The following is a 14,390-nucleotide window of genomic DNA, read 5'->3' on the forward strand; positions in this document are numbered from 1 at the left end:
TGTTTATAGCGATGCGTCTGGGGTTGGATTGGGTTGCGTTTTGACCCAAAGGGATAAGGTGATCGCATATGCATCTCGACAGCTGAAAGAGCACGAAAAGAACTACCCGACTCATGATTTGGAGTTGGCAGCGGTAGTTTTCGCACTGAAAATATGGAGGCATTACCTCTATGGCACGAAGTGCAAACTTTTCACTGATCATAAGAGTCTCCAATATCTCTTTAGTCAGAAAGAATTGAATATGAGGCAACGACGCTGGCTGGAATTACTTAAGGACTACGACTGTGAGATACTTTACCACCCCGGTAAGGCCAATATTGTTGCTGATGCTCTCAGTCGGAAGGTCAATCTTGAAAGGAAAAGGCCAAGAGCGTTGAGAATTGAAGTTGTCTCGACTATTCTGGAAAGTATAAAGAAAGCTCAAAGCGAAGCTTCTGAGAAAAATGACCGGAAGGAGGAACGTTTGGGCAAAACGTTGGTGTTCGGTGTAAACAGTCACGGACTGAAGGTGTTCCAAGATCGGATTTGGATACCTAAGACAGGAGGAGTCAGAGATCTTCTGATGGAAGAAGCTCACAAAACCATGTACTCGATTCATCCCGGTAGCACAAAAATGTATAGGGACCTGAAACCCTATTATTGGTGGCCGACGATGAAGCTCGACATTGCGAAGTATGTGGCCGAGTGTGTGACCTGTGCAAGAGTCAAGGCACAACATCAGAAACCATACGGGAGTTTAGAACCTTTACCTGTGCCTATGGGTAAATGGGAAGACATTGCTATGGATTTTGTCACTAAACTGCCCAGGACAAAGAATGGTCACGACATGATTTGGGTGGTCGTTGATCGATTCACTAAGAGTGCACATTTCATAGCAGCCAATGAAAAATGGTCTATGGAAAAGCTTGCGAATTCTTACGTAAAGGAAATTGTGAGGCTTCACGGTGTTCCGTTAACAATTGTGTCGGATCGTGATAGTCGTTTCACCTCACGATTTTGGAAAAGTCTACAAGAGGAATTGGGTACCAAGTTGTGTTTAAGTACAGCTTACCATCCGCAGACTGATGGTCAGAGTGAAAGAACGATACAAACACTTGAAGATATGCTGAGAGCGTGTACCTTGGAATTCCTAGGTAATTGGGATGAACATTTACCTTTGGTAGAATTTTCCTATAATAATAGTTTTCACTCGAGCATAAAGATGGCACCTTATCAAGCATTGTATGGACAGAAGTGTCGTACGCCGTCTTGTTGGCTTGAGGCTGGGGAAAAGCAGTTTATGGGACCGGAGATAGTCCATCAAACGGCTGAAAAGTTGAAAATAATTAGGGAAAGAATGTTAGCAGCTCAGGACCGTCAAAAGAGCTATGCTGACAAAAAGCGAAGACCGATGACTTTTGAAGTTGGAGATTCGGTTTTGCTTAAAGTCTCGCCGTGGAAGGGACTTATAAGATTTGGTAAAAGGGGAAAGTTAAGTCCAAGGTTTATTGGACCGTTTAAAGTTCTTCAGAGGATTGGGAACCAAGCTTACAAGCTCGAACTACCAGAAGAACTGAATGGAATTCATAACACTTTCCATATGTGTTATTTGAGGAAGTTCACGGGAGAAGTTCCCGACATAATTCCACTTTCGGAGTTGAGGATCGATGAGAACAAAAGGTTGATTGAGGAACCAGAGGCAATCGTTGACCGAAAGACTAAGAAGTTGCGACGTAAGATGGTTGAGTTAGTGCTTGTCCGATGGAAACACACGAATGGGCCAAATCTCACCTGGGAAACGGAGAGTGACATGATGAGTCGTTATCCGCATTTGTTTGCTGGTGTGTGATTCCGGGGACGGAATCATTCTAAGGTGGAGAGAACTGTAACGCCCGTGTTTCTAGGCTTGCCATTTTAGCAATGTAATAGTCTAGGTTAACCATTGTAACCCCAATTTGAAATAATAAAATGTATTATTTGTGAATTATGTGATTTATGTGTTTATTTTCTTATTTAATGAATTAAGAATAAAATAAGCATCAAAATTAAAGTATTAGATATGCCCGATATCTTTGCATAAAGATGTAGTGGTGGAAACAAGGATTCCAGAGATATAAGGAATGCCAAAATCCGAGTTATAACGAAGAAGTTATGACCTGTCGAAGTTTCGCGACGGAACCGGCACGACGCCGAGTGACGTAAAATATGAATTTAAGTTAGAGCGATATTTAGCCTTAGTGATCTAAACGAAAGTCGTAGATTTCGTTAAACCGAGAAAGTGCATAAAATGAACGCCCAAATCTGACTTCGTATGATGAAGTTATGATTTTCTGAAGTTTCGACGTGGCAGTATGCAGCCCGAATACTCGATTCGAGATCGAGCAATTTCTAGCCGAAACAATCTAAATGAGAATCGAAGATCTCGTTGTTAGTAGCGAAACGATGAAAAGATAGGCGAGAACGGACATCGGACGAAGAAGTTATGATTTAATAACGAAGTTTTCCTGTCCGAGCCTTCTAAAAATAATTAATAAAAATAAAAGTCAAAATTAGCCGACGGAGTCTAAACGAAAGTTGTAGAGCGTAGTCTCACCTTCGCGTGGATATAAAGAACGTCGAAAACGGAGTCCGTATGAAGGAGATATGAATTTCTGAAGTTTAATAAAATATTTAATATTTATATTTATTTTTATCCGATATTATCCGAAGAAAGGAGAGGCGGTCTATCCGAAGTACGCAGCGCGTACTGCTGTACGCCCCGCGTACAGCGAGGTGCACTCGAGTAGTCCGAAGTCGTAAGCGATGACGTAGAGGGCCCGGTGACGTAAGCGATGACGATCTGCGAAGCATTACGCCCCGCGTACCCCCGAAGTTACGCCCCGCGTAACCCCGAGGATCAGGCTATAAAAGGAGGTCCGAAGCAGCTTCTTTTCTTTTGCAAATTCCTCATTCTCTCTAGCCTTTTTGCCTCGATTTGCGTGCCGATTATACCCCGAAGCCCCGGTATCATTCCCGAGCCCCGAAGCAAGATCCGAAGCCCCGAGGATCCCGAAGAGCGTTATTCCCGAGCCGAAGCCCTGCCCGCGAGGAGCCGGTTTTTGTGAAGATCTTCTAGATCTACGGAGAGATACTACTTCTATAAGCCGTAGTGCTGTCGGATCATCTTATGATCAAGTGAGTGTGTAGTTATTTTCTCTCCAACGCAATATTATGAAGTATTTAATATAAAATACGTGCTATGTGTATATATTTTGTGGTTATATGTGTGAATGTATATTCTCTATGAAATACGCGTTATGTGTGTATGCCTCATCTGTTATGTGGAATATGTATTGATTAAAGCATGCTATACAGGTTTTTAAACAATGTATAAAAATGTATATTTTTATCTACTAATATGTTGGGTAGAACATGGGTAGATAATTGGTGTGAAATAAACAGATGAGAGGCCTCGGTGTTATTGGTGTTATTCTAGTCATTCAGCAGAGTATGGATGACGACCACGGACTATTCTAGACTGTCCTGTGGAACACTAGCAGGCTCATTACCTGTAGGTGTTGTGAACGACGTGTTCACCGGTGTACTCTATCCCCCACATGGTTGCCTATAGGACACTTATTGTCGAGGAAGCCCCTCTGCAGTAATGTCCGTCCCGATGAAAATCCTGAAATAAGTTCCTTATAATAGTCGTTATTTTTAGGAACGTAAGGTGAGGATAACGAGAATGGGTAATCGGGTTTATTGTTGATTGATGAAATTAAATATAATTATTGTGGGTTTGAAAACCCTATATGCTCACCAGGCTCCCAAGCCTGACCCCACTCAGTTTAATTGTATTACAGGAAGTGGCGCAAGAGCTTAGAATGGGCGAATCATTAAGTTATTTTGTTTACAAGTCTGCATATGTATATATTTGTTGAATGACTTGTAATGATATCGTTTATGCTTTATGATCTGTATCGGAACATGACATCCCGACTTTTGATTATGAAATGAAATCATAATTCTATATGAAATGTTTTGATAAATATCTATTTTATCATGTTTTGTTTTTGGGAACAAATTCCGCATCTCTTTTAAAAATCAAACGGATTTACTCTGAAAATGTTTTAAAAAGCATAAATGAAATCGGTCTTTTCTGGCCGAGATTTTGGGGATGTCACATAAAAAAAGAAAAAGAAAATTATAAGCATAATAGTTAATGTTAGTCTGAATAGGATAAAAACGCCAAGAAAGAAACAAAGCACATTGACCTATATAATGAGATCCGAATCAGAAAACATGAGAAGGTAAAAAGTCTTACAAATGTGCATTTTCGTTCCTTTCCGAGCTCCAATGATCTGATGTTCATTCATTTCCATGCCCCAAGTACATCTGGAAGATGGGCATGATGTCGAATAAGAAGGATGAACCTATAAATATGGATAAAGCCATAATCCATGTTAAAGTAAAACCTTCAACAAAAAACACACATAATGGAGTTTTTTTTTATGTATTTTATACATATTAAAAGAAAAGTACACAAACCTTATATATTTCTAAATGGAAAAATAAAAATACATCAAAGAAACATATGCAAATGTAATAAACATACCAGAAAATTGTCCAAAAAAATTAACTATTTCAATACCTTCAGTGTTGATGATAGTTGAAAAAAGAAACATGAAATTAGTCAAATGTAAAGCATGATTTGTAAACTAAAATCGATCAAATCAGACCTACGAAGCGTAAAAGAAACGAAGTGTAATCTTGAATGAAGATAAGAAACAACTATCATCTTGTAAAGACATAGAGCAAGACAACAAAAACGATGGAGGATAGTCAAAACCATATAGTTCCTAAGGGAAACACAACTGACGTCATGTACACCGGTGTCGATCATTTTCATCAGCGTACACCCAACCTAACTGGAAACCCAAAACTACTTCTGGCTTGTCATGAGTTGTCAATGGTAAGACGGCTGCTAGCCGTAGTCGTCAAGGCCAATGGTGTCGTGGCCGAATTCATTTATAGAGATGGAGTCATGAGGTTTTGTAATTGGAAGTCAGTTATATTGCTCTTTCGATTGTAGTCTTCGTCCATAAGAAACTCCTGCGAACTTGTCAACAGAGATGAAGACGATCAAGGAATTGTTTGTTTGATTTACAACCTCTATCTCTCAATTACTTTTCTCCATTTCCTGCTTTGAGTCAGCTCTCATCTCCTCGTCGCTTCTGATTCTTATGAACAACAATGTATTGATTTTTTGTGTGTGTGGTAATTGTAGTTCGTCGTCTTCTTGTCCGCTTCTATTTATGGTCGACAACTTGGATGGAATTTAGAGCATCAGATATGAAAGGAAGACTGTGGAGTGACGAGGGTTTCCAGCACGACAAAAGTTTGCTGGAATTAGGGTTGTCTAAATGGTAAAATGGTGTGTCTTTTTTGCCAACCCCAATATGAATTAGAGTAGACTCTTTTCGGGAGAAGATAAAGTGAGCGGTGGTGGAAGAATCGGAAAGTAAAAACATAATTGGATGTTAGGGAAGTAGGGGCCAAACTACAAATCCCACAAACATCTGTGGCAACAATCTGAAATATACAAAGATAACTATTCCCAAGGAGTATATATATATATATATATATATATATATATATATATATATATATATATATATATATATATATATATATATATATATATATATATATATATATATATATATATATATATATATATATATATATATACCTTAAAAAGCATTTACCTATTTTAAGACAAGAAAGTCTTAATTTTAAATAGTACAAAATGTTAAACTCAATATACAAATATCTTATCCATGATATCACTTAACTCTCCATGTTTACCTATCACTCCTTATCTTATCCTAATCCGTCATTTCTTTTTCATTTGAATTCTCACTTAAAACTAAGTCAAACAAATCTCCAATTTATCGCCTAATGGTTTTGCTTATGAGATGCTCAATTCAACATATTTGTTAAACCTTAAGTTACTATGGCTTTAACCCAGTTCCCTTCCATATCCCGTCCAACAACTTCAACATAAGGGCAACTTCTCCGCTCCTATTTTTCTGAAAAATCCCTCTTCTTCCGGAATACACGATAATTTGAATAGGCTCATCCCCACGCTCAGTCAAAGCCATCGCCTATAAAAAAATTATCTATTTAGGTGTTTACATTCTACAATTTCTTTGTGCTCCCTCTCTCTCTCTCTCTCTCTCTCTCTCTCTCTCTCTCCTTGATGGTGCATCATTGATTCCATGTAGGTTGTTCTTATTAACAAAAGGTTGATGGAAGAGGTGGTGATTGAAACATCGACATCGCTCCCCTGTCAGGTAGTACCAGGTAAGAGCCCTAACGTTATTTATTTTTTCTATCCCTAAATAGTTACTATATTTTGTTATTTTATTTTTTAAGCTTTATATCACTTTTCGTTCTTGCACTTTGCGATTTTCTGTATTGGCCGAAGACATAGCTTCATCTCTCTCACTGTAATCTCCATGAAGAACCCTAGCTTAAGGCTCCCCGAGCTCCCCTGACCATGGATGTTTTGAGACAGCGACAACGCTCCTCCATCTCTATCTGTAAAAAAATAACACCTACGAGCCACCACCACAATTAAATAAACAAATAACGATGTTGATGATCTCAGTCTTAATTAAAAGGTAACGTCTTTCATTCATTTATGCTATTAAATAAACAAATAACGATTTCGGATTGCAAAAGGAAACTTGAACGGCTGTGTTCCCAAAATGGAACAATCTGGTAGGCTTTTTCAAATAGTTGCCATGAAGAATACCCATATTGGTATGATTTTTTTCATTTTGTTCTTTAATCATTTATTCTATTTTCTTTTGGAATACCCTTTGTTTTTGTTCATTTGATTCACAAGTTGAAATTTTTATGTTTCCAAGGTTAATATCACAGTTCATGCTTCCAAATTATTAGGTTTGGGGAAGAAATTTTTCCTCAAATTTGAATTTTAAGAGAAGATTGATTATTTCATCTTATGTAGCATCTTCATATCCAAATCTTGGAAAATGAACCCAGGGCTCCACTATAAGAGGAGTCACAACAAGATAAGAAACTTTTTCTCTCCTGAACTTCATTAAGGTAAATTGTATTATCTACTGAAATTTGTATAGTTTATTACATCATTTTTGACTAATTGAAAATGATGTTTTTGTTTTTCCATGAAGGAGATGTTAATCAGGTGGAGCTGGTGGTAACTTCAAGTAATCAAATTTAGTCATTGGATTTGTTATTTATGTTTCCCATTGTTTTCTAAACGTATCCCATATTACTTAATATGTTTTTATCTTGTGGATCAAAATAAGCATTTACCAGTTCTTACTAGAACACTATTGGCCAATTTTGCAGGTTGTCATACACTCAACATTGCTAACTGATGGAGAGTATGACTGGCCAACAACATGTGAGTATGTCATTTCTCCTGGAACATGCTAACATTTTTGTCAAGAATGGTTTTGTCATGGGCTTTGTTTTCATCTATTGTAGGTTTGGGTGTTGGTATCTTTAATGGAACACTTATAAATGTAGTTACTCATTACTAACACCATCACACCATTAAACAACACATTATTCACCTCCACTTCCGACTATAAAGAAAAAAGAAGAATAATAAAGAGCAACATATGTGAGATTTAGTCGATTATTCTAAATAGACATTATTAGTTAAATCACATGGAACAACATACATGAAAACCACACCATCTAACCTTTATTTAGAAGCTCTAACCTCAGTTATCATTTCTGTTTTGGTCATAAAAGTTCCGAAATTTCACCGTTTGATCTTGATTTCATCACATCCGCCTTTTGATTGGTGTTGTTGATGTTGAATTAACCGAAGACCCTGATATTCCATTCCATCCAGGAAGGCAGGTTAGAGACTAAAAAGTTTTTGTTATGGTAATTTATTTTTCATTTATCAAGGAACTGATGTTGTTCATTCAAAATAGGATTGCAGTGAATGCATATTAGTTATCCAAAAACTCAAGTGAGTAATCCTTAACATTTCTACTAACAAAGTCCCATTATGTAAACTCTCTATGGTTCTTGATAAAATCAAATTTCTTATGCTTTATCTTAATAGTCTTTCAATTATATACAGGAAGTCAAATTTCTAATTTTCTTACAAGCAAAATAGTAAAGAGCAACATATGCTTTAACTATAAATCTATTTTAGACTTCTTGAATCCTGTATATAATTGTAATATTAATTATGAATTTGAGGTCTCAATCATCTTCTTTTAATCAACAACAAAATAAACAAATAAATTTATGGATTAAGTTATTTTGTGTTTAAGAAAATTAGACAAAGTAGTTTCATTGCTTTTTTTTGTTGCTATTTTTTGGTTGTATTCCATAACAAAAATTTGTTATTTCTTTCCCGCGTCAATAAGTAATAACAAAATATTTTGAGTTGTCATTGATTGAGATGTTTATTATTTTTTTTCAAAAACAATCGTAATTGACCTAAAAATGTCATAATATTAAACTATGACGGAAAAAACGTTTATAAAAACAATAACCTAAATAGTCATTCAGGACATAAATAACAAAAAAATAAAAAATCAAAATAAAAAATCAAAATGATAGTTTTATCTCGGTTGGAAAAATACGGTAAATTTCATTCTTTAGCCAACTAAATATATTACTAGAGTCTTTCATTTTAAAAAGTTGATTATAGTTTTTATATTATTTTTATCTAATATCATAGTTTGTTTTTCTACCCAAAACAATAACCAACTTTTATAATTAACCAAAAACAGCTATATATTTTTATTTTTAACCGAAACAAGAAACTTTTATATGTTGTATCCCCCCCCCCCCCCCTCCCACCCACACACATACACAATAAATACTAATAGCACATAATTTTTTTTAAAAAAAAAAGAGTGTTTTTTGAACGCTTAACCCGAAACTTTAAGTGAAAAACCCTAATTGTTTTTTGTAATTTACATGTTTCTCAAACATAATCATTCATCAAAAGAGATAATCAACATGTTTCTAATGCGCACCAAAGAAAACAATTCACACTCACTTTAAAATTCTTCTTAATCTTGAAAATAATTCATGTGCAAGATTACAAGATATAGTAACATATCTCAACTACTTTGAACTGCAAAATAAATTATTTGTGCAAAAAAACTAATCACTTCTAGAAACTAATTTCTGGAAGAAATTATTCGCACTCGTTGTTTAGCGCGGGTAAACGGCTAGTATATATATATATATATATATATATATATATATATATATATATATATATATATATTCAAAAAAGTCCTTACACTTTAACCATATTAACAAAAAAATTATCAATGATTGTTTATTTATAATTTAACCCTGATAACTGGTATTAGCCGGATATAAAAATTATTTTGTTATATTTTTCGGTTTTTTGGACTTAATTAAAAAAATGATTTTTACGTTAATAAAGCTAAACTTTATGAATTTATTTACAAATTTTCTTAATTAAAATACACTATAAATTTATTTCATTCCACTATTAATTCTGGTGGATGCATCAAAATCGTGGAAGAATGAGCCGCCAAAGTGATCCTATTAGTAATCTGAATATCTGAAAAAACAATAAATTTAATATAAAATGTGTCCTCATTATGGAAAACAAATAAGTGGGTCCTCATCATGTAATTGGTCGTTTTATCAACAAGAATTATTGTGTCGCCTGTGGTCCACGTTTACTCCAACGTTGGACATTCCAGTCTCATCCCAATATAAAAGGGTCAAATGGAGTCGTGAAACATGTTTGACGAAGATAAACCATTTTGATAAACATACAATTTAATTGATTAAACAAGAATTACAGTGCCCCGGAAAACATTTAATAATCTAAACAACATGGAACCCATCCTGCATAAATCATAGGCCGGTCCGAAAGAGGTGTCAGGTCTGCGATCCCATAGGACTCACATCATGAAGAAGAATGAAATTTTAATTTGGCGTCAATCCATCACTAATGCATCTCTAATCAGTTGCTAGTTTGTCATTAATCCCTTACAATTGTTGCAAATTTATCGCTATCTGTTGCTAATCCGTTGTAAAACTTTTAATGTTTTTTTTTTTTTTAAGTTTTACCAGTTTATATTTTTTTAACATTTTCTTCGAATAAATTTTTCTACTTTTTAACAATATGTTCAAATATAAATATTTTTAATGTTGTTTTTAATTTTTTATTTTTTTTACGTTTTGTTTGTCTCTATCCATGAAAACTATAACCGTAATTTGTAAGTTAATTCTATTTTACGACTTGTTTTGATTGTAATTTGTTATTTATGTGTAGATAAAAAAATCAGGATAAAAAGAAATGAACATGATAATTAATTAATTTCTTAAATAAGCTTATGATGATTAAACAAATTCAAATATAATCTATTTGAAGTGTGTGTAATCCAAATGAATCGTTTAAATTGAAAATCAATGTGAAAATATATGGTTTTCAAAAAAATCAAAAAAACCACCTTTTTCTCTAAAAGAAATTCAAATTTATTCCAACCAAATAAATTATTATGAAAGTCTTTAAAAAACCGGATTTTAATAAACAAAGATGCTAAAATGCACTAATATCAAAAAAAACTTAATGCATCAAACAACCTATAAATCCAAATCACAAGAACAATATTATAATGGAATAGAACTAAAATATCAAACCACAATCAACCACATGTAATGAAAAATACTAAGCAAAACAGTAAATCAGAGAAAACTTAGAAATTTATGTGGAAAACACAAATCGGGAAAAAACCACCGGCACACGAAGCCGAGAACCAATCCATTAAAATATTGCAGTGTTTAAAGAGTTTGATCAAAGATATTACAATGAGCTATAATGATTTGGAAATAAAGAGTTGAAACCTTAAAAAATGTCGTCAGAGAGAGAGAGAGAGAGAGAGAGAGAGAGAGAGAGAGAGAGAGAGAGAGAGAGAGAGAGAGAGAGAGAGAGAGAGAGAGAGAGAGAGAGAACTGCAACTTCTTTTTAGACCTGAACACTCATTTTAGATCTGGTACCCTTTTTAGAATTGAAACACCCATCTTAAACCCGATGCCCTTTTAGACCTAATGCGACCAAATTAGACTTGCATTATTGGAAAGACATTATAGCCCTTGAAATAATAAGAACTTGTCAATTTTGGAAGGCATATTTCCTTATTCTCCACCTTGACTTCAAACTAGACAAAGAAAACTGCAACTTCTCCAACAAACACCCAAGAACATAAAACACCAATAGCTCAACAAACTTCAAAACTCTATAAGAACCTGCAATCACCATTTAGAGAAAAATTGATTCCACAAAAGAAAAATACTTCCTCGCGAGTCATTCAGGCTCAATTGCTATAAAAAAAACACCCATCAAGTTCAAACATAATTTGAACTTGGATATAGCAACACTCTTAGTTAACATATTAGCAGGATTATAATCTGTATGAATCTTTTCCACGACACAATCACATTTTCAATAATATCCCGCACAAAATGGAAACAAATATCAATGTGATTTGTTCGGTCATGAAACATTTGATCTTTACTCAAGAGATAACACTTTGATTGTCCCAAAATACCATGGTAACCTTCAATATATCATTGAGTTCACTAAATACACCCCCCCAACCATATATCTTCCTTAACTGCTTCTGTAATCGCCATATACTCTGCCTCAATAAATGACAAAGCAACTATAGACTGCAACCGGGCTTTCCAACTAATAGCACAGTCATGAAAGGTAAATAAATACCATGTAATCAACTTCATTTATCGAAGTTTGCCATAATCCGAATCAACATATCTAAGCACCAGTGGTAGACTTACCAAAGTGTAGACACATAGAAGGCGTACCACACAAATAATGAATGATCTACTGCATTACTTTCCAATGTTCTTTCTTTGGGTTTTCCATATATCTACTAACCATGCTAATAACATAAGGAAATCAGAGCGCGTGCAAATCATAACAAACATTAAAGATTCAACATCACTAGAGTATGGAACACATGCCATATAATCCATATTAGTCTCAGTAATAAGACTCAAATGAGATGATGACTTGAAATAAGTTGCAAAATTTGTGTTGTTAGGTTTTGCTTCATGCATATTGAAGCGTCTTAGGACATTCTCAATGTATTTTTCTGAGAAAGATGTAAGACCCTAGACTGCCTGTCACGAAGAATTTCTATACCTAAAATCTTTTTGGCAGCTCCTAAGTCCTTCATTTTAATGTCAGTGTCTTTTTACTTCTAAATATTCTTCATATCTTTACGTTACGATCAACATGTCATCAACGTATAAGAGTGAGTAGATCATCAAACCATTATCACAATTTTTGTAATAAACACAAGTATCATAGGCGCACATCTTGAATTCGTGATCGGTCATGAATGAATCAAACCTCTTATACCATTATCTAGGAGACTATTTGACGTCGTAAAGAGATTTATTCAGTTTTCACACAAAGTCCTCTTTGCTAGGATACATAAAACCCTCAGGTTTTTGCATAAAAATGTCTTCCTCAAGCACACCATTTAATAAAGTTGTAGTAACATCATCTTGCTCTAATTCATAATCATTAAAAGCAACTAATCCCAAAAATACACGGATAGAAGTATATTTGACAATTGGGGAATAAGGTGTTGTTTGTTTTAAAAAAAACTCTTCGCACCACTTTTTCTTGCGTGTCGCAACACACCCGCAACACTTGCCTTCTCACAGCAATTTGTTTGTTTGGAAGGCTTCAGACTACAAAACATCTACACGTGTTCTACACGGCGCAACACTTGACTTGCCACTTCAAACCTCTTCGGCTTTCATTTTTTCCAAGTGATTTTTTTTTAAAAAAATTTGTTTTAAACTTTGATTTTTTTTACCTTTGATTTACGGATTTGATACAATTTCCTTTTATAGTTTCCACAATTTTTTATAACCTGATTTAAAAAAAAATGATTTTTAAATTTTTTTACCGTTTCTGTTAATAATATTTTCAGTTTCGGTTGTATCTTTTTTAACATTTGTATTTCTTTTACGAATTTTGTAGACATTGTTTGCAATATTTTCTTAATTTTTTTTATTTTTATTTTTTATGGTTTTTAAAATTAGTTTTTTTCTAGAATAAAACTGTTAGCTTCTTTTACATTTTTAGATTTTTTTTTAGAAATTTTATATTTTTGTTTGTGTACATGTTCTTTTTAGTATTCTTTCCATGTTTCAAGACTAGAATTATTAAAAATTTGGTGTTGAGAACTATTTTCAGTTTATAAAATTAGTTTATTTAAATTTCAGTTTACTGTAGCACTCTGCGGATGTTAAAAAACAAACTGCTTCTTATTAGATGTTTTAACCGTTTGATTCATCTCTTCTGCTGCAGAAGGTTGTAGAGGTGGTCCGCAGACTTCATGAACTTTCGCTTCGAAAAGACAACACCACCTAAATCAGTGTAATCAATACCACGAATATGAGTGTAGCCTTTAGCTACTATCGAAGCTTTGTACCTTGGTTTCTCATATGGGTTGACAGATTCCTTGAGCTTGTAGACCCACTTGCATTTGACTGGTCTTCTTTCTTTCAAAATAAGAACTTAATCCTAAGTTATGCAAGGACTCCATATCACCTTGCATTGCAATCATCCAATCACTTAAGTGTTTAGACTTAATATCATCAGGAACAAAAAAGGAATAAGCAACAAGATCAGCTTCACCATACGTCTTTGGAGGTACAAATTCTCTTCTAGGTCTATCTCATGCAATGCATGGAGGAGTGGCTCATGGTGGTGAAGATGTTAACTCTTCAACAACAACGAGATCATCAGACAAGGAAGTTTCTTGATTTTTCTATAGAACATGGAATAGAAGTGGAAGGTGAAGTAGGAAGCTCCACCACCATTTGAGATTTCTCTTTACTTGCTTTGGATGACACATATGTACTTTTAAAGGAGTTGAAAACTGGTTGAATCTTGAGATAATAACATTCTTTAGATCTGATCTCCATACACCCTTGTACATCCGAATTGTACCTAATAAAAACACATTTGATTGCTCTCGGTTCTAACTTCCCATTATCAACTTGTTCATAAGTTAGGCATCCAAAAGGTTTTAAATCTATATAATCGGCAGGTATCCCATACCATAACTCAAATGGAGTTTTCTTCTCAATTGCTCTTGCGAGTGATAGGTTGATAAGATAACAACCAATAGAAGCATCCTTCGCCCAAAAGTACTTTGGCAACTTGGAATTGGAAAACATACATCAGACCTTCTCCATAATGGTGTGATTCATTCCTTTGGCTACACCATTTTGTTGAGGCGTATGGACTACTGTGCGATATCGAGTGATCCCTTTTTTTTGGCAATAAGCATTAAACTATTCTGATCAAAACTCAA

The 14,390-nt window shown here is 34.4% G+C and overlaps 1 long non-coding RNA gene across 13 annotated transcripts; it reads left to right on the forward strand.

Moving 5' to 3' along the window:
• Window positions 1–5,813: 5,813 nt before the first annotated feature.
• LOC111902164 (uncharacterized) lies at window positions 5,814–14,077 on the forward strand. 13 transcript variants are annotated; one of them, XR_006190639.2, is made up of 4 exons: window positions 5,854–6,148; window positions 6,246–7,881; window positions 7,959–7,996; window positions 13,379–14,076. It is a non-coding gene; the product is annotated as an uncharacterized LOC111902164 (long non-coding RNA). The 13 variants fall into 13 exon arrangements; XR_006190642.2 differs by having other exon boundaries at window positions 13,382–14,076; XR_006190641.2 differs by having other exon boundaries at window positions 5,855–6,148; window positions 7,967–7,996.
• The last annotated feature ends 313 nt before the right edge of the window (window positions 14,078–14,390 follow it).

Source organism: Lactuca sativa, chromosome 4, assembly GCF_002870075.4.
Source record: "Lactuca sativa cultivar Salinas chromosome 4, Lsat_Salinas_v11, whole genome shotgun sequence".
NCBI lineage: Eukaryota > Viridiplantae > Streptophyta > Magnoliopsida > Asterales > Asteraceae > Lactuca > Lactuca sativa.